The 19,452-nt window shown below is 54.8% G+C and overlaps 1 protein-coding gene and 1 non-coding gene across 2 annotated transcripts in view; one reads left to right on the top strand and one right to left on the bottom strand.

The window, feature by feature from the left end:
* HS3ST2 (heparan sulfate-glucosamine 3-sulfotransferase 2) overlaps positions 1-19,452 on the bottom strand; it is a gene marked incomplete at its 5' end in the record, with an annotated part of 61,820 nt that overhangs the window by 16,317 nt on the left and 26,051 nt on the right. The window lies entirely within an intron of this gene.
* LOC112480274 lies at positions 14,297-14,415 on the top strand. The gene has a single exon (XR_003046535.1). It is a non-coding gene; the product is annotated as a 5S ribosomal RNA (ribosomal RNA).

Below are 19,452 nucleotides of genomic sequence, written 5' to 3'. Positions count from 1 at the left end.
GGGAAGCAGGTCCCCTCCCCACATGGCCGTCTGCTTGGGGATCACCTATAACAAGAAGGCAGGGAAGGCCGCGTCCTCTCTCTTCTTGAGCTGGGACGTCCGTCTTCTCCTGCTGCCGGACGTCGGGGCTCCTGGAGTTTATAGCATCGGCCCCCCTGGTTCTCGGGCCTCAGAGTCGGCCTGGGACCCACACCGGCAGCTCTCCTGGGTCTCCAGCTACACATGGCAGACGGTGGCACTTCTCGGCCCCCATGACAGCGTGAGCCAGTTCCTACAAGAAATCTCCTTATATACCTGGATCTCCTACTGGTCCTGTTTCCCTGACGAATATAATTTCTTACAGGGCTTCTGTGAGGATTAAACAAAACGCATATAAAGTGTGAGCAAGGGGAGCCGTTGAGGGGGCGATGTCACCTGCCAAAGGGCTGCCGAGGCCCGGGCAAGAGACCCCCAGAGGGATGAGGGTGTGACATGACCACGGGGGAACAGAAGACGGTCACAGGCACAAGAAAATCGCTCCAAAACGCCAGGGACACTGGTGAAGTTCTCAACTCATAGCTCGAAAGCAGAATCGACCTTTAAAATGGGGGCTACGGACCAGAGAAGAGGGGGGCGGGTGTCCCCCCGGGTCGAGTGAGTGTTGGGAAACACGTCACTTTGTGGAAGCGCCGTGGCAGCCCCGCCACTGAGAGCTGGGCAAGCAGCGTCCAGGCCAGGGTGCCGGCCAGGGAGAGACGGGTTGGAGCCCGGGCCCCACACAGCCGCGCTCACGGGAGTGGCACGAGGCCTCACCCAGGGGACCCCCGCCTCGGGCTTTGGGCCAAACGTGGATCTCCAATGGCGGTTCATCCAGGCCCCGAGTCCAGGGGAGTGATGGGGACATGGCCTCAGCTGCCCGCACCTTGTCCCCAAGCTGTACTTCTTGAGGAAGGTTTCCTGCCTGTCCGTACCGGGGAGCACGGAGGGAAGCTCTATTTCAGTGTTTACTGCTCTAATGCATCTGTTCCTTGGCTGCATTCTGCTGGGAGACTTGGCATCTCATTCCTAAACGGGCTGCTTGGGGTTTAATTGTGCAGCTAAGTGAAGCTGTCAAACAGCATCCACCGCGGCCTGGGAGGGCGGGTTTGTGGGAGAAGCAAATGGCCCCCAGGGCTGCTTCACTTGGAAGACTGTCCGTGTGTCGAGCACTCCCCTGTAAGCGACACACACTTAGCTCTCAGTTTCGGGGACTGAGGGAGCCTGGGCCCCCCACAGGAACGAGAGAAAGGCTGGTTTCTGGGACCGGACCCTTGGAGAGAGCTGGGCTGGGCCGGAGATGGCCCATCGACATCTCGACTCCCGGCCTTCAGGGACCAGCGACCAGAGGGGCCTGCCTGGTGGCCATGTGCCAGACCGTCCACTTGGTATCGTGGCCAAGACTTCGTTCCTTCCTGACACCCCGAGGTTCCTCCAGGAAAGGCCCTCCGCTTTATCCCCAGTGTAGGAGCTTCTTGGGTTAAACTCTAGGACAAAATGGGATTCACAGGGCCACACAGTAGGAAGCGAGATTTGCAGGCACGAGCCCCAAATTCAAGTGCTCGGTCTGTCCTGGGGTGCTCTCTGCTTCTCCCGCGCCCCTCTCCAGGGCCTATGGATTGAGTCAACCTCTGAGGGAGTCTTCTGGATTGGAGGGCAGGGTAGGGGGGCCCTTTCTTTTTCCAAGCCACCTCTCAGGGAACCTTAAGTTAAAGACACAAAACCAGGTGTTGGCAGGGAGGGGGGTGGAGCACCATGCGGGAGCGAAAACCCGCAGATGTCGTCTGGCTAAAAAGAATGACAGTCAAGGTCGATGGAGTCTGGGTGGGTCGGGTCTCGCCCAATTTTTCACAGGGGAGAAACCAACCGGGCAGTAGGTGTTTTTTCCTCCCCATTTTGCAGATGGAAAAACCGAGGTTGGGCAAGTTCTCCAAGGTCGTCCCGCTTGAAAGTGGCCAAGGCTTGAACCAGCTCTGGAAGGTGACACTGGGGACCTCGTCCCTCGGGTCCGGGGACAAGACACGGGACGTGCAGCTCTTTCTAATGTGGAGTCGCGTGCCGAGGAGCGGAGGAGTCCCCCCCAAACGCGCATCCCTCCGAAGTGCCGCGAGCGAAGCCTCCGCTGACCCGTCTCCCCGTGTGGAGCCAGGTCACGCTGGGTTTGGAGCCCAGCCCAGCCTCTCGCGGCCGGCTCTTAGGCGCGTTACCGGACTTCTGTGATCCCTGGATTTCTCACCCGTAAAATGGAGACAATGCTAGTAATATTCGTAGGGTTTTTCCATGAGCTAATGCGAGGAGATGACCCTGATCATGGGAAGCCTTCACAATGGTCGCTGACACGTGACCAGGACCCTGTGTAGGAGGCCAGAACGCCATTCATACAGTGACATTCGGGTCAGCTAACTTCTTTCTTGACCCTGTGTTTCTGTCTCTTCCTCCATGTCTCATCACCTAGAAATGGAGCCCTTCCTCCCCCCGGGTAGGACCCGCCTGGAACAGGTCTGGAAGCCATCCCTCTCCTAGACCCAAATGAGGCTGTGGCAGGGCCAGACTCCTTCTGCGGCTGGCTGGGCGGGCTCCCCAACTTCTCTTTCAGGCTGGCCTCAAAGACAGGTGCAAGGGAGGGTGGCCAGAATGCCTACTTCTGGTCTTGGGTTCAAGGTGCACGCTTCGGTCTAGCTCGACCGGGAATACGAGTAGAAATTACACTTTCATTTCTGTCTGCCTCTGTTCTTTTCACTTACTTTGGAACCAGGAAGCAAAGAGGGGTGTGATTACTTACTAACTTCCAACATCAACGGAAGGAAAGTGTACAGTTGAACCATCGTCTAATATTGTACCGTCAAGCCAAAAAACAAAAGTAACACCCCCCCCTCCAAAAATCCAGTTGAGTGGTTATTCCAGCCAGTCTAGCGACACACCAGGACATCACATCTGATGGTGCTGATGTGACGCCCGAACCTCCCATCCACCTCATGGCATGAATCTTCCACGACAGCTCTCCAGGTAAAGCGTTTCAAATACCTCTTCTGTCTTAGAACCCTCTTGTCCCGGAAAAACTGCTCCTGTTCCTTCAACTCTTGCGCCTTAGACCATTTGGCTGGTTGGCTGATTGGCAGGCTGGTTGGTTGGCTGATTGGTTTGTTGGTTGGTTGGCTGGTTGGTTGGTTGGTTGGTTGGCTGGCTGGTTGGCTGGTTGGCTGGCTGGTTGGTTGGTTGATTGGTTTGTTGGTTGGTTGGTTGATTGGTTTATTGGTTGGTTGGCTGGTTGGTTGGTTGGTTGGCTGGTTGGTTGGTTGATTGGTTTGTTGGTTGGTTGGCTGGTTGGTTGGCTGGCTGGTTAGTTGGTTGGTTGATTGGTTTGTTTGTTGGTTGGTTGGTTGGTTGGCTGGTTGGTTGGCTGGTTGGTTGGTTGCTTGATTGGTTTGTTTGTTGGTTGGTTGGTTTGTTGGTTGGTTGTCTGGCTGGTTGACTGGTCGGTCGGTTGATCGGTCAGCTGGTTGGTTCCTCTGGCCTCTCCCACTTATCCGGCTTGCTCTTCCAGGGTGTGAAACCCCGGGCGTGGCTGGGCTGGTGTGTCGGGCAGCACTTGCTTGCCATCGCTCGGCCGGGAAACGTGCCAAGCTTTGCTATCTCTTTCATCACGTGACGCTCAGGGAAGGAAGCACAAATGGTCGACCTGTTCAGGAACTGGCATCTGTTTGCAGTTTGTGGTATTCTGCAAGAGCAATCAAGTGATCTGACTTTGCCCCACATGGAGCATATGTTTAGGGGGTCATTGCTATGGCCTGAGAATCTGAACATGGCGAGATTCGCCTCCCTTGTTGACCCCCAAGATGCTCTTGGGAAATCTCAAATATGCTATTTTTTAAAAAATGAAGTCAGAAATAAAGATTTTCATGTGAAATTTCTTAATTATAAAAAATCGGCAAGTATTTTTAAACAACATCAACAGCTACAAGAAAACACGATGAGGACCCGATCAAACGTGTGTCCCTTGACACTACGACCTACGGGCTGCCGGCTTGCGACCTGCGTGCCTAGGCCACTGAGGCTGCCTTCTTCCTTTTACCGGATGTTTATTAAGAAGCACCCAAATGCCCAGGGGCTGGGGAAGAGAAGCGAGCGAAGGACCCACCGTCCAGCCCCTCCCGGATCTTGCCAGTGGTTGAATTAAGCTAAGAACCTTTGACGTAAGCTTCCGAGAGGCCGTGAAGTATCCTCTCCAGCTGCCCGGGTCACTGGAGACCTTTCTGTCCTCACGGGGGTGAGAGTTGGGGTTCTGCCATGGCAGGCACCGCATCCCCCTGCAAATCTCATTCCTGCCCCTGCCAGCTTCCTGCCTGCTCTCCTTTCCCCAGACTAGGTCCCACCTCTGCTTCTCGACATGCCGTGTGGGTGGCACGTGCATCCTGGTGCCCTCGCTGGCGCTTGGAGGGGGCTGGTGACTGAGGGAGGTGGGGAGACAGAGCGGGGGGCAGGACCGGAGAGCCACTCTCATGGCTGGGCTCTGCGGGCCACTCTCTGAATGTGATGGGCACGGATGTCCACGGGAAAAGCACTCACTTCTACCAGGGTCAGTTTCCCTAAGCTATGACGTGGACTCACACATCATACCTCAGGGGAATTCCGATTGGCCCATTCGGAGTCACGTGCCATCCCTGAACGAATCACGATGGCCAATGGCTGGCTTCGGTCAGGGGCCCAGCTTCTAGTCCCCTCGACCAGGAGTTCCCCAGAGGAAAGTCAGAGGGGGACTGGACGGTGGGCAGGCAAAGCCAGCAGATGTGTCTGCCCCCTCTGCCACGACAGCTTCCCCCCCGACTTTATGGGACAGGAGACAAGTCGAGGTAGGAGACTTGGCAAATCCAAACCTTTCCTTGGTCGCTCGATGACTCTCCGATACCTAGGTTGGCGGAATGTCCTCGCATCGTGCCAGGGGCGGGCTCTGAGCTGCATGGAGCTTTGGGGGGCTGTGCAGCTTCCTCGTTCCCTCCCACCCCCGTCCGTGTTGGCAGTCATGGTCTCCCCCAGGCTGCTGGTCCCTGAGCCCCGCCTGGGGTGCGTGGCCATGGAAAAGCCCCATCCTGTGGCTGCTTCACCTGCGCTGGGAGCCAGGAAGAGGCAGACCCAAGCGCAGGGGGAGGGAGAATTCAGGAGCAGAGCTGCTACCTCCACATTAATTTACAGCCCAGCGGCCCCCGGCGGGGCTGACAGACTGATGGATGGCCATGCCTGCCGGCCACGTGGCTGCACGGGCGCTGCCAGGTCAGCTTCCTGGCTCAGAGTGCCTCTCCCTCCCTCACCGTGGCTGGGACATGGCCGATCTCTTGTAAGATGGGGTCTGCTCACCAGAGCCACATGCCTGGGGCGGACTCCCAGCGGATGCTGACACCCAGGGGTGCTCCAGCCCCGCCTCCACCCGGCGTCTGCCTCCACCCTCCCAAGGGCACAGCGCAGGGCACGCGAGACACCTGGCACAGATGGACCCTGCACAGGAGCTCAGGTCCTGCCCCCGGGGAGCTGGGTTACAGCCCTTCCCCGAGGACAGCTGCTGACGTCCTGGCCCCACCCTGCAGGGCTTCTGTTGGGATCTGGAGAAAGGCGAGTCGGTGGTTTGCTCAGAGAGCAGAGACGGGGTTTGGGGCTGACACGCCGGGCTGGTGGTGACACAGACTAACGCTGAGCGTGCAGCCAGAACCCAGACCACCCGCGTGAGTGGGCTGATGAAGGCTGGCCCTCATTTCATAAAAACGGGGCACAGGATTGCTGACTGAATGTTCCGCTTTCTCCCTAAGACTGTGCTCAGAATACGCAGACAGGGCTCTGGGCGAGTGCTGGAGGCCATGTGTGCTGGCCCTCTTCCCCCTCGGGCCTCATCCCCCACCAGCCCCCCGCCCCGCATCCACACTCCACTCCAAACACGGCAGGCACGCCCCTACCCCGGGGCCTTTGCACTTGCGGTTCCCGTTGGGTGGGAAGTTGTTTCCTCAGGTCTCCCCGTCTCCCCCACTTCTCCAAGCCTGGACTCAGATGCACCCACCCAGGGAACAGCCCCCGACCACCGCACCCCTCCCGCAGCACCCCCATCCTCGCTCCCCGTTCCCTCGGCGTCGCTCACCACCTTCTAACGTACTCGAGTTTACTGATCCCTGTTGTTTGGCTTGTTTATGCTCCTGCTTAATATCCATCGGTGGCTCCCCACGGCTTGGTGGGGCGATTTGGGGGCGGTCTTTGGGGGATCTGCATTAACTAACACTGAATCCCAGGCCAAAAAGGATTATTTCTTTTCCAGAGTTGCCTGCTTAGACAGGGACAGAGTCTCAGCTTGGTTTCGGCATCTCTGACACCCATCGTGCCTGTTTTAACAGCGTGTGACAGCAGGTCACAGGCACGCAACAGTGTCCGGGCAGAACTGAATAACATCGTTTCATTTTTCATCGTATTTATTTCTTCAACCAAAGTTACCCGTTTCCCATTTACCAAAGCGATAAAAATTTTACTCCCTAAAATTCACTTCCCACTTTAAGTTTAAAAAATGTCACGCCGGGGGCCACATGAGCAACAGACGTCTGAAGACGAGTATCCGGCGAATTCTACACCCTGGAACGACGCGCTCTCAGCTTCCCCCCCACGCACCCCGACTCTGGGAATGCAGGAGCCGAGGTCCCAGCACTGGGCGAGTCCCACACGTCCCGGGCCGGCATGGGTGTCCCACGTTGTCTTCCGGGGGCCGCTTGTGCGTCAGAAGCCAGTGTCAGCGTCACCTCCTCCGAGAAGCCCCTCGCTATCCTTCTGCAAAGCAGCGTTCGTTCTTTCCTCCTCTCTGCCGCCTGTGCCCTGTTCCTAGCTCCTCGGTGGCAGGAATCATGTGGTGCTTGTTTAGACTGCAGTCCCCTGGGGGCAGAGGCGGCCCCCGTCCTGTCCCCATAGCCACCGCGCCCCGCACTGCCCGCGCCTGGCACACGTCAGATGCTAGGGAAACGTGAGTGAGACCCTGCCTCAGGGACACTCTCCAGGGCCCTCTGATTGCCCGGCACGTTGGGCGAGGGAGAAGTCTGCGACGAAATCCTAGCCGACGCTGCCTGTACCCTCCTCAGAGTACGTCACGGCCCTAGGACTCCCTGGGACTTTCGGACCCTTTCCTCTGTTCAAGTGAGAGTCTCCCAGCCCGACACTAAGGGACATGCCACCTCCCGTGTGCACTGAGTCACCCGCCCAACGGGGCGAGTTAGACGGGACCTCCGGTTCCCTGCCACTTACAACCACGTGGGAGCCTCCAGCTGCACTGACGTCCTGGTCTCTCTCCACGCCTCACGGGGCCTCAGCTGGCGAGTCTGGGGGAAGTCACCAGCCACCCTCCCCGACCTCTGCTGGGACTGCTGTCCCCAAACAAAGGTCTCTGTGCCTCGGCATCATCAGCGCCACGCTGAAGGCGGCCTGCGGTTGGGGGGGTGTGCCCACAGTGGCCCGGCTATGCCGGTGACCAGAGGGGTGATTCTCACACAGCATTCTTCCGGCTACCTTCTGAAGCCCCCTCCATCGGTGATGAAGCTGCCATTCTGATGGCCTCCTGAGTCTGGACTCAGTTGGTTCTGAAAGGAAGGAGGGTGTCGTCCTACGTGCTGTCTTCCGCCCCGCCCCACACGGCGAGAAGTCAGGAGCCCGCAGAGCCTTGGGCCCAGGCAGACGACTCGCGTTGTCCCCAGGGGAGTCTGTCGTCAGGGCCCGGCTGCCCTCACGCCCCCAGACTCGGGCCTGGCCCCGGGCGGAGCCACAGCGACTGCCCCTCCCGTGTCTCAGCAACACCGGCCATGCGGGGCGCCCTCAGCTCAGTGCCTGCCGTGGTGCACGCTCCGCCGGTGTTGGTGATGTCATGATGCTCTCGCCAGGGCAGGTCCCGGCGGCCGTGGCCTCTGTCTGACACCCTTTCTCCTTCCTGGTCTCGACCCGCACACTGCGGCTGCAGCTGCCCAGCCTGGGGGAGACGGACAGGGGCCTGGAGTCCACACTGTCCCCGCCAGGCTTCTGGAAGGCTCAGGCAGGTCCCAGGCCGTCCAGATTCAAAGAATATGGGAGACTCAGAACACTAGCCCCCTTCAGTGCTGGTGGCCTAGGGCCGTGGGGCGCAGAGACCACAGGAGGAACAGGCCTGTCGTCGGGCCAGCTGGCTCAGCCTCGCAGGGCCTGCGGGTACAGCAGGTCCTGGCGCTTGTCCTGACCGTGACAGGTTCCAGCCCCAGCAGCTGCCGTCGTCAGTTCTCAGCAGAGCTGTTCACAGTGAATGATGCCTTTTCCCAGACGGCATATGGCCTTGGCAGGGCTGGGCATGCGAGAGGCTCAGGCTCACAGCCGAATGGCCTGCTGCCTACTCCGTGCTGGCCAGCTCGGGCCCGCAGGGAGCCTGGGAATGGAAATCACCGTGGACCTGGCTTGAGAGCAGCGTACGGCCCACTGGTGCAGCTGCGAGGGACAAATTCCTGGCAAGTCCGAGAACTTGGAGGTGGGACGTGGGAGGACAGGCCCCTGCCTGCCACTTGACGCAGGCGCACCCAGGCTAACCCGGGCATCCAGGACCCAGCCAGCACATACACACCAGCCAGCCCCGGTCGACCCATTAGTTGGCCACAGATGCGTGAGTGAGTCCAGCCAAGTTCCGGTGACCTGGCCCAGACCAACAGAAATGCCCACGTGAGCTCAGGTCACACTGCCAATCTGCAGAGCAGCTGTTACTTTAAACCACGAAGCTTTCTCAGACGACAGAAGCAAACTGAAATGCGCAGATTCTGTGTCAGAGACGGCCAGAGCAGGCGGCTTCATCCAGCTGCCCCCCGACACACCCGTCCCGAACACCCCGGGGTGGTCGGCTGTAAAATGAAAGCGCAAAGGGCGTGTGTGTGGCCTCAAATGACCTGTACCAGGAACGAAAGCGTCTGTCATCGTCCCCCCACTTCCAGGCTAGGTTCTTGGCCCCCGAAGGTTCCAGCCAGATGTAAGGGGACATCAAGGGCCGATGGTCCAGGAGACTCGCCAAGAGAGTGGGCGGGCGGGGGAGTGACGGACAGCCCAGCGCCTCCCCTGTGCCAGGCTGTCAACTCAGACGTGCTCGGTTTCGCTCGCCTCCGGCACCCCTCCCCCCTTAACAGCCTGCGCGACGCCTTCTACACCCACGTTTCTGAAGCCCGGGGATCGGAGGGAGGGGCCAGGATTTGAAAAGTGCTCTGAGAACCCAGATTCGAAGTGTTTTCACGACACCGCAGCGTCCCCGCTCCTGCCGGCCACTGCTCAGCTGCCAGGGGTGTGCTTCCGTGACCCCCACTCGGACCCGCCACTTTACAAAGGAGGAGACGGAGGCGTGGGAGGTGAGGACGTGTGCGTGTCCCACGTCTGGTGACACCAGGCCCTCGGCCGCCAGGGCCTGCCCACGTTAGCCAGACTGCCCAGTGGAAGCAGCTAAAAGTCTAGACAGCATATAAATGGCTCCTTCTCATTGTGCCTCTAATGAACCAACACGAGGGCCGTGGGCAGGGATGCGGGTTGCCTGCTAAGTCCCTGCTTTAAATTCTTTGGGGCGACTTTTGGGAGCATCTTCTATTCTGGGTCCAGAGCTGGGTGGGGTGGGTGGCGAACACCTCATCCCAACAGGAAATCACTTCTTTTCAGCTGATTGCTAGCAAGCAAGAATATGGGTCCACTAGTGCTCAATTTCCACATTTTTTAAGACGAGTCAGAAATTTAATTTTTAGGTGTGTTTTTAAGCTGGCACTCACTTTAAAAAAGATTTTTTTTTTTCCTCAAAATACCACGTGAGCCAAACCAAATGTCTCCGGGCCAAATATTGACCAAGAGGAGCATTTGTTATATTTGGTGCAGGAGATAAAACTCAGGCCAAGTGACATTAAAAATTGGGATGAGTTCGGGGGGAACTTATCTCCTGGAAAATAAGTCCGGAATAATCATCTTTAAGGTCGATACGAGACGTGAAGGGTGGATTATTGAATAGTCTTTCACTTGGGTTTATCTCCAGGGCTGCCACTTGACATCCTAATGCTCAGTTGACAAATCACAAGACTGTCCCACTTCAGTGTAGAGAGCAGATTTACAAGCCAAGTTCTGAAACTGCCAGCTGAGTGTCTGCTGGGTACCAACCTCGCTTCCCTCAACAACAAAGGACCGTCTAGGGGCACAGGCGCTGCGGATAGCCGTTCCAACGAGGTGTCCGCGCCCCGGCCAGCTCCCCACGGGGCTACTCCGGGCCTGTCTGTACCTTGCAGGATTCATTCACCTGGGAATGAATCCTTGTACCCGCCAACATCTGAATCTGAGCCGCCACGCTTCGCGCCCGTGTGGCCCTACTGACCGTTGCCACCCCGGAAGCAGGAGCCTGGCCGGCAGCTCGCCTGGGACTTTGCCGCCCTGTGGGTAGATGGATACTGGTCCGGGTTCATTCAATCATCAAATGTTACTGAGCATCTACGACGTGCCAGGTACTGTTCCGGAGACCAGAGGCAGAGTGAACGCAAGAGGCTAAAGTCCCCGCCTTCGCGGAGTTCGTGGTGTGGCAGGGAGAGGGGCGATCAACAAGACCAGACAAAATATACAGCGCGCCGGATGATGACACGCGCTAAAGAGAAAAGAGCAGGGGCAGAGACGATGAAGGGTCTAGGAGGTTAGCGTCTTACAGACGGGGGCCGGGGAAGGCCCCCCGACGGGGCGTGGGAGCAGACCCGATGACAGCGAGCGAGCCGGCGGTCCAGGCGCGCCGTCCCCGAGGCGGGGCAGCGAGGGAGCCAGTGTTGCTGGCACAGAACGGGCAAGGGGGCGAGGAAGGCAGGGGGACAAAGCGGAAAGGGCAGGGGTGTAGGACCTGGGAGGTCCCAAAAGGACCTTGACTTCTCTGAATGAAGCAGAGGAGTCGCCTGATCTGACGCATGTTTCTGCAGATGTCACAGGCTGGGAACGGACGGAAGAGAAGACAGGGCGGGAGCAAGAATCAGGCAGGAGGCTGACAGTCACCGCGAAAGAGATGATGGCAGCTTGGCCGAGAGTGGCTGAGAAGGGGTCGGGCTGTGGAAACATTCAGATCTCCAAATGCTCAGTGGCATCGCCACCGCGGCTTGCTGCCCATGGACCCCCTGAAGTGGCCTGCAAACCGCCGTGTTGTGCATGGCATGTATTTGGGCGGGTCCGCTTAGGGCAGCACGTCCCAGGGATTGTAAGCTGTGCCCTGCAGGCACGCAGACTGCAAACTGCACGACTTCTTCTCTACGACCCCAGGCAAGCCCCTAAAGCTCTCTCTAAGCCTCAGTGTCCTCACCTGTCAACTCAGGGACGTCAATGACTGCACCTACCTTATACTTTAATGTGAGAATTTAAGACGATGTAAATCGCTTCGTAGTAAGTGTTCAATTAGAGTTATCCATTTGTCATCCATTTTTCTCTAGGCATCGGTGACCCAAATCAGGTTGAGACTCTAAGGCTTTGCTTGAACCTGAGCTGGACCACAGGAGACGTAAAAGGGCCCCTTTGCCACCCCCCTGGGCTAAATGAAAAGAAGGGTGGAGATTTGGGGTTCAGCTCAGACCCCAAATCTGGAGCCAGGAGACTGAGTCTTGGGTGGGCAGAGAGCCTCCTGCTCGAAGATTCATCCAGGAGGCTGAGGGAGGCCTCGGTCAGCCGTCAGCAAAGCCAGAGCCAGCCTTGCCTCAGACAGCTAGCTCTACAGACCTCGTGCTGCGGCTCCCTGGGTTTCATCCTGTCCTTCTGACTCGGTAGGTCCCAGCTGCAGGTCTCGCTGTTTAATACCTGCCAGGAAAATGCGAATTTCTCTGTGGGTCCCACGGCTGTTTGGATGACCATAAGCAGGTCCATCAAGATCCTCAGGGGACAGCATCTATAAGTGACTCTACCCAGGGAGCCTTCTAAAACTGCTCATTTTATTAATGGGCCATCTTCATACTTGCTAATGTCTAATTATCGACACTAATGGGCCCATGTATTTTAAAAATGAAATGATGGGTTTTATTCAATTAGGAAAAGCGGTAGATAAACTGCTGAATAAATCTGGCAGGGGACACAAAGGACTGGAAGTTAGACAACAGGCATCTCTCGCTTGGGGACCTCAGGATGCTGCAGCAGCAAAACTCACCTCAAAAAGAAACGAATCAATGCCCAGAATTGTAAGATGGAGCACAGGGGTACAAGGGTTCACCTTTAGATTGACAGCTGTCCTGGGTGGGACCTAGGCTCAGAAACAGATCTGAAATCCAACTGCTGCTGACTTAAAAACACTTCCTGACACTTCATTTCCCGCCTGATGTATGGAGAGGAGAAAAAATGAGACCGTGTATCCCACCATGCACAGATGAACACTATTAACAGGGTGTTGTATATTCTCCCAGACATTTTTGTATGATTTTGTGCCTGCTTAGTTATTTTCAAAAAGTAAATAGAATCCCACTGAAAGAACGTGGTGTTCTGCAACTTCTTAAAACGTGTTACGATGTGGCAGATAATAGTCTATGTTAATAGTTTACGTTCATGTATTTCATCTCTTTAAACAGTTGTATAGTATTCCACACCCGTCTCCGACATTGGCTATTTGTTTGCATTTTTAAGCATTCACACAAAATAATTAAATATCCTTGAGATGAAATATGCATCTACTCTTTATTTCCTTGAACTTGCTTTCTAAAAGCACAGTTGCTGGGTCTATCGACAAATGGCCAAATTTCCTTCCAGAACAGTACACCAATGGATATTTATACTACCAGAGAATATTTTTCACATTTCCCAGTTTTATTGGTGAAAAAAACGCTATCCTTATTTTACTTCATTTTTTTTTTTCCAGGACTACTCAGTTGAGCCTTTTTCTTTCATATGTAGATTGTCGGTTTGAATTTCCACGTTGCTTTTACGCATTGCTTATGTAAGCTGCTCGCCCAATGTGCTATTAGGATGTCTTTCTCTCTCTTATTTATGTGTTATAAATCTGAACAAGGTAAGGATAGTTAATGTACCACACTACCCATTCTGCTTCATCTTTATAATTTTTTTAGTGTAGGGGCGGAAAAGGAACTCTCCTACACTGCTGGTGAGAATGTAAATTGGTACAGCTTCTACGGAAAACAGTGTGGAGTCTCCTCAAAAAAATTAAAATAGAATTACCATATGACCCAGCAACCTAAAAAATTTGAAAATGTTTATCTGCAAAGATATATGCATGCTGATGGTCACAGCAGCGTTATTCACAGTGGCCAAGATATGGAAACAACCCAAGTATCCTCTGATAGATGACTGGATAAAGCAGATGTGGTACATACCTACAATGGAGTATGTCTCAGCCCTAAGGAAAGATGAAAACACTGCCATTTGTGACAGCATGGCTGCATCTTGAGATTATCATGCTAAGCAAGATAAGTCAGACAGACAGAGTTGAGAACTATATGATTTCACTCACATGGGGGATGTAAACCTGAAAGCAACAAATGAATAAATAAGACCAACAAATGAATAAATAAGACAAACGAATAAAAACTCAAAGACACAGACAACTTTTAGTGGTGAGCAGAGGGAAAGGGGGCAGGGGGAGGTAGATAAGGGTAAAGGGGGTCAATCAAATACATGGTGACGGAAGGAGCTGTGAACACACCATGCAATATACACAGGATGTACTATTGAATTGTACACTTGAAACCTATGTAATTTTATTAACCAATGTCACCCCAATAAATTTAATGAAAAAGAAGTTTTTCTTTCATTTTTACGGAGTCCAATTTCTCATCCTTTTCCTTTATGTTCTCTGTCTCGGGTGCCACGCTTAGAGAATTCTTACCACTCCGTAACTGTCACGTGGTTTTACGGCTGTCCCTCCCCATCCACATTTTTGCTTCCTACGGTTTCAGTCTCCCATGGTCGACCTCAGTCTTAAAATAGTAAACGAAAAATTCCAGAAGCAAACACTTCGTAAGCTTTAAATTGCACATCACTCGGAGCAGTGTGATGGAGTCTCGTGCCATCCCACTGAGTCCCGCCGGGGACGTGCAGACACTCCCTGTCTGCCAGTCCCTTACCAGCCATCTGGGGGAGCAGGCTGACCGTCCAGGTCTCCCAGCGCTTCTGCTCCAGTCACCCTGTTTTGCTTAATAACTTCACATTTGCATACTACAGTATATTGCTATAACTGTTCCATTTCATTATTCGTTACTGTTGGTAAGCTCTTACTGCACCTAATTTATAAGTTAAGTTTTATCATAGGTATGCACATGTAGGAAAAAACACAGTCTACGGTCATGCCACCCTGAACAAGCCCGATCCCGTCCGATCTCAGAAGCTAAGCAGGGTCGGGCCTGGTTAGTACTTGGATGGGAGACCACCTAGGAAGACCAGGTGCTGTAGGCATAAAAACAAACAAACAAACAAAGAACAACAAAAAAAACCCCACATCCATGGCGGGGGAGGGGAGGCGGGTCTTGGAATGTATTCCCCATGGATAAGGAGAGACTACCGCGTTTTTAACATTTAAGTCTGTAATCGTGTTGAGACATCTCAATATGAGGGAAGATTACTGTCCAAATGGCTAGGCAGTTGTCCCACACCATTGGTTGAATATGTCTTTCCAACGGACTCAAACGCCACCATTACATTCAAAATTTCATATGGATTTATATTCTGTTCCGCTGGTCTTTCCTGTAAGTAATTATGATACAGTTATGTTTCAATGTAATAACCTTATTCTCCGCGTTCAAAAGCTTTTCTCCTCCCCGTTTCCACTGAGCAGAGTGAAAGGAGTAGGTCCATTTGAGAAGTGACACCCAGGTGCATACGATGCCCTCCCCTGATTCAGGTGCGCGTGTGCATGTGTGTGAGTGTGTGTATATCTTCCCCTCTGCCAAACTGTCTTATTAGTTCCAACAGACTGTCAGTTGGTTCTCTTTGGTTTTGTGGGCAGACCACACCGTCATCTGCTAACCATGAAAAAAAACCCCAAAAACCTGACTCCTTTTCAGGATGTGTGTCCATTTTCTCTTTTTTCTTGTCTTATGGCATTGGCTATACCTTCCGGAACAATACTAGGTAATCACAGTTGTGATGGCATTGCTTTGGGCTTTAAAGCCCGCTTACCCATGAAGTCAGACCAACAACAAGGACCACCCTCACCAACTTCCATCAATGCCTAATTAAAAGCCACCCCATCGATTGTGTGTTTTTCCTTCTTTTGAGCCATTATATTGCTTTAAGTGCATCACTGGGCATCTTAATAACAAGCCATTCTCAGAATTCTTGGAAGGAAATCCTACTTGGCTTCAGTACACTCCCAAATTCTCTAGATACATGTTTCTTTTTGCTAATTTGACAGAATAGTATTTGCTCCTGTATCATTAAGGTTTTCTGCATCTGTATTCAAAGTTTGGTATCAGAGTGAGCCAGTTCCATGCTAGTAAAATAAGCATCTTTTATATGTGTGGATGGCATAAGTAATCCAGTTCCTTGAATATCCAATTGAACTTACACATTGAATCTTTTTGGTACTGCAGCTTTGTTTTAGATATTATTTTCAAATACTTGCATGGTTATTAGCGTATTTTCAGTTTCTCTGATCTCTTTGCATCAATTTTTTTCCCCTAGAAAACCATCTGCTTAAATTAGGTTTTACCTTTTAACAAATGCAACATAGCTTTAAAAGTCTGCTGTTTTGTCAAATATTTGTCAAATGTACATTCGAGTTTTCTTTTTTCCCCCTTCGATCTACCTATCAAGAGATCTGTCTATTTTGCCTTTTTTAAAAAGTAGCACTTGGGTTTATGTATTAATTACAGTGTCTGGAGGGCCATGCTCCCAGAGCAGTGACTACGTGATCCGTGTGTATCCAGCCACTGGAATCAGGATAGTCTGGGCCATCTGCCCAGGCGCCACGGCCGGTTCCGCCTGTCCCGTCACCCAAGGGAATGGGCCCCTGCGGCCGCGTTTGGACTGAGCAGCCTGTCCCTCTGAGTCTGAACTGGGCCAGCTGTAGACACTTGGTTCGACTATGACAGTCAAACGATCTCTCTTGGGAACTTGAGACCAAGCATCAGAGATGCTGGTTAATATGTGTCATTTGCTCAAACGGGCAGTTACTGTCTTGGCTCCTGGCTACGGATCTCCATGAGGTCCTGCCACATTTCCTGCGCTGGGTTCCACGAAACATCCTGTAACTTTGTGGTAAATCCCCTTGTCTGCTTTACCTAATTTGGATAATTTTCTGCTATTTGATGCTAGGCAATGCTTGATTAATGCAGCCGCTGAGGTGAGAAACCCCTACTCGTCACCTCCAGAAGTAGAGCCACCGCGTGCCGACGTTGAGGGTGTGGCCTTGGCAGACGGGACGGTGTGGACTGGATGACTGACAGTCCTCTATAGTCTTAGCTTCTAAGTTCATCTATTCCCTCGAGACTTCAGTTTCCACCCTCCTTACTGAGAGAAGGTCTGTCCTACACATCTGAGGTCACCCCAGAGCCGAGGGTTGAGCAGAGTACCCACGCTACGCTGCCTAGGAAGCTGTTCTGTTTGGCCGAGTGGCCTGTGGGGGCCACATCCTGACACAAGCCCCTCAGGCGAGTGCACGCCCCAGATAGCAGCGTGACAGTCATGAGCGCACGTGCGCCCCTGGTAGGACCTCCCCAGCAGCCCTCTGGTCAGCTCCCCCGCCTCTCGGGGCCTTCTCTCCGCGCACCCCTTAGATGAGACCCCTACAGAGTGTCCCAGACCCGGCTCTCCCCAGTTCGACCTGACCAACCCGGCCTTAGCTCAGCACCCCAAATCACCCCTCACATGGACCCTAGTACAGGCACGTGTCCCAGGCCCTGTCCCTCCCTCTCTGACCTTCCTGAGAGGTCCCCTGAGGCATGCCTGACGGAGCTGGGTGGTGGCACAGGGACCCCGGCATTTCAATCGGGGGCCCGGGGGTTAATGCATGGCACAAGCCTCGACCATATGCCTTCATCTTGAGGGCTGAAAGGTTCCCTACCCCAAGTGGAGTTGTTTCTGGAAAAGTTCAAATTCATGGGACAGGATGTGTGGCCAGGACTTCTTGGGACACACGGGCATCGGCAGAGACGCTGGATTTTTATCGGGCCACCCACACACGCAGCCGCTTTGGCTCCATTGCATCTTAGAGGCATCGCGGGACCCCGAAACCGACAGGTGCTTTCTCCACTCTTTTTACCAGGGGGAAGTGATAAAACCTAACCAGATGGGGCCGCTGTAAACTCTAAAAGCAAACGGGTCCTTTTAGCTACAGCCATTCATAAAACTTAACTCCCGTGCTTCCTTAGCGTCCACTATTTTCCAGGCACCGGCGGCAGCCGTGACAGACCTGGCTGCCCGCACCCCACAGGAGGCAGCCCCAATATTCACTCTTCACCCCACTTGTCTTTCTTTCCTCCTGGCCGTCAAGCTCGCTTGGCTTCTCTGCAAAGACGAAAGCCATCAGCCAAACCTCGCTACCCCCTTTGTCCGGGACCGTCACGGACACGTGAGCAGCCTGGTTCTCCGGCCAGCTCCCGAGAACATACGACTTCGTGAGCACAGCAGGAGAAGCCACGGAAGGTGCCTGGGCGCCCTGAGTCTGAGTGACCCAACAGTGCAGGGTGGGCGAGCCCAAAGGCTGCGGGAGCCAGGCAGGGGCCAGCGCCTGGAGGGACGAGCGGACTTTTGGACCACTGATGGTCAACGGCTGGGACCGCAGGAATATGGGGCCTGTTCCTTGGCCTTTGAAACACGGCGGGGGGCCAATCGCAGCGCTTCAACGGAGCCACGGGCTCTGCTCGCTCCGCGGTGTGCCAGCGGGTGAGTGTTGCTGCCGGCTCTGCCAGGCGCACGTGACACACGTGTGCACCAGCTGCCGTGAGGCCGGCCCGGCCGGTCAGGGCGTCCGCTCACACATTCGTTCTACAGAGGTTTACTGAGAATCCGGGGTGTGCACAGAGCCACGCTAGGCGCTAAAGCCACAGTGGTAAACGGACCCCAACCTCACAGAGCTCACGTCCCCATGGTGGGGTGCGGGTGGGGGAAAGACAGCGACGGTTAAACGAGTATGTGAAATACGTCGAGAATACAATCAGACGGGAGAGCCTACTTTACGCAGGACAGCTGGGCTCAGGTGAGGATGTCAGAGGGAGCGGAGCCCCCCAGGAGGCAAGTGCAGAGGCAAGAAGGGACCTGGCAGGTCCGGGGGACAGAGAGGCCTGTGGCTGGGGTGTGGAGAGCAAGGCGGAGCAGGAGGCCCGGCCGCAGAAGTCGGACAACGAAGTCTGGGCTAAAAATTAATTGCGCTTCAGAGGACAGTGCAGAGGCCCACCACGGAGGGACCACGAGGCTGGGGACGGCAGCTTCTCCGGCTCCCGTCACCTCGCCTCCCTGCGGGCCTCTCGGAAACAGGAACCACCTCTCCGCCCGGTACCCCGTGTCGACGCCATCTGCACCAGCAGCCAGCTGGGTTCAGCTCGGTTTAAACGCCAAGGGGGACCCCCAGAGTAACCTGGGGTCAGGAGGCCAGGAAAGCAGCTTATAATGCAAAGCTCGTGACCCAGCTGCGCCTGCTTCAACCGACCGTTGCACTAACATTTAAAGGGAACATACGACGTGTCGGAAACGTGTGTAGGTGCTGGGGTCGCGAGGGTGGACAGAGGGATGGTGAGTGCCACCGAGGGGGGAAGACCCCTCTCCGAAGTAAATTAAGTAGAAGAAGGTGCTAACCTTCTACAAAGCACAGCGAAGCCGCAACGTAGGATGGGCGTTCGGCTGTGCTGGGGGCGGGGGACAGCCTCGGCCACCTTGAAGCTGGGCTTGAGTAAAGGGGCGACTGGCCAGGTGGCTGTCTGAGGAGGAAGGGTTCAGTGAGAAGAGCCGGTGTAGAGGCTTCCCCGGGGTGTGCCTGGCATGTCCGAGGCCCAGCGACCTGGCTGGGCGTCGGGGCTCCAGGTGGGGCGGGCGTGCCCATCAGGGCTCTCTCGTCCCCGCTCACTCGCCACCTGCCCAAACCCCACCTCTCCGTGGTCACCTCCCCCCTCAAGAAACCCTCTGGGACCAGACCAGATGGAGTGACTCTCCCGCCTGGGATGCGCGGCCTTGATCCCGGCCACCTCCCCTGGCACTGCTCATCCTGCCAAGGCGAGTGTCCACAGGCTTAATTCAGCTCTAAATCACAGGGCACACATGGCTGGGCTTTTGCATCAAGACCAGCAATGAGCATCTTAAAGGGAGAGGTGGAGATTTTAGGCTAAGATGGGCTCACAGCCACTTCTGCCAGGAGGGGATTCTGGCCCAAGGAGGGGGACTTTGGGGCAGGAGGGTGACACATGCCCCGGCAAGGACGGCCAGAGGAGGCCTGGCAGCCGTAACCGTGCTGATGAGCGTCCATTACGTCCGGCACGTGATCACAGGACGTGCACCTGG

Source organism: Pteropus alecto, unplaced genomic scaffold (assembly GCF_000325575.1).
Source record: "Pteropus alecto unplaced genomic scaffold, ASM32557v1 scaffold15, whole genome shotgun sequence".
Taxonomy (NCBI): domain Eukaryota; kingdom Metazoa; phylum Chordata; class Mammalia; order Chiroptera; family Pteropodidae; genus Pteropus; species Pteropus alecto.
The sequence above is the reverse complement of the archived record's forward strand: the minus strand, read 5'-3'. Positions and strand labels throughout refer to the sequence as shown.